At 35.5% G+C, this 1,193-nt stretch overlaps 1 long non-coding RNA gene across 1 annotated transcript; it reads left to right on the top strand.

Annotated features, from left to right (window-relative positions):
- Positions 1 to 27: 27 nt before the first annotated feature.
- On the top strand, positions 28 to 1,049 carry LOC107747649 (uncharacterized). Its single transcript, XR_001640826.1, has 3 exons — positions 28 to 107; positions 335 to 501; positions 809 to 1,049. It is a non-coding gene; the product is annotated as an uncharacterized LOC107747649 (long non-coding RNA).
- Positions 1,050 to 1,193: the final 144 nt, after the last annotated feature.

Genomic DNA, 1,193 nt, shown 5'->3' with positions numbered 1-1,193 from the left:
TATGTAAATAACATGTTTTTATGATTATTTATCTATCTTTTACAGATTACTCCAGTTTACCGGAAACGGTTTGCAAACTTCCTTCGCATGTTTATTCGAAAATTCAGGTAAAACAGTACATTCACTTATGGTAATTCGCAAACACCCTGTTTAAATTTCATCAAATTAGGTGGATTCATGCATGATTTATTTAGATTAGTTGATTGCTTTCTCAGCTGATTGTTTGGTTAATCAATTTGTTAATCAAGTGACCATTTGATTGTTCCATTTGGCCATTCAGTTGTTTGTTGGTTAATTATGCCTGACTGTGTTTCAATATGCTTGTTCCCCACAGTGCGGGCTCAGTTGTGACGGATTCTGTGCTTGAGTTTAACAACGCAAACGCTAGTCCTAATCTGACAGAAGTGAAAAACACATTTGTTGAAGCAATTACAGCTGGAAATTTCAACTTTACAGTTGATAACACATCCATCAGTGTTTCCGATATCACAACAACCAATGGTCAGTGTGTATTCAAAGATGTATTTTCTTTCCTATTAGACACTTTCCTGTTAGACACACACACACACAAATTGTGGGAGGTGCAAAACGTTGTCTTTGTGGTTGAGATTCATTGCAAACTTGATATGGCTATTGAGTATTATTGAATTGTTTACCGTTTTCTCTTAATTCTGCCCTAAATATCAACAATTTTCCACCTTAATTTGATCATATTTTACTGTTGTTAAATCAGGCCTCAAAGGCACATTAATTATAAAACACTTTTGTTGATCTGTGTCCCATTTTACTTTTACCCAAAATAAAAAAGTAACTACAAATCCAACTGCAACTACGAGTCAAACTGCAACTTCAAATACAACTGCAACTACGAGTCAAACTGCAACTTCAAATACAACTGCAACTACGAGTCAAACTGCAACTTCAAATACAACTGCAACTACGAGTCAAACTGCAACTTCAAATACAACTATAACTGCGAGTCAAACTGCAACTTCAAATACAACTGTAACTGCGAGTCAAACTGCAACTTCAAATACAACTGCAACTACGAGTCAAACTGCAACTTCAAATACAACTGTAACTGCGAGTCAAACTGCAACTTCAAATACAACTGTAACTGCGAGTCAAACTGCAACTACAAATCCAACTGCAACTACAAATCAAACTGCAACTACAAATCCAACTGCAACTAC

This window comes from Sinocyclocheilus rhinocerous, unplaced genomic scaffold, assembly GCF_001515625.1.
Source record: "Sinocyclocheilus rhinocerous isolate Xijiao unplaced genomic scaffold, SAMN03320098_v1.1 scaffold5459, whole genome shotgun sequence".
Taxonomy (NCBI): domain Eukaryota; kingdom Metazoa; phylum Chordata; class Actinopteri; order Cypriniformes; family Cyprinidae; genus Sinocyclocheilus; species Sinocyclocheilus rhinocerous.
The sequence above is the reverse complement of the archived record's forward strand: the minus strand, read 5'-3'. Positions and strand labels throughout refer to the sequence as shown.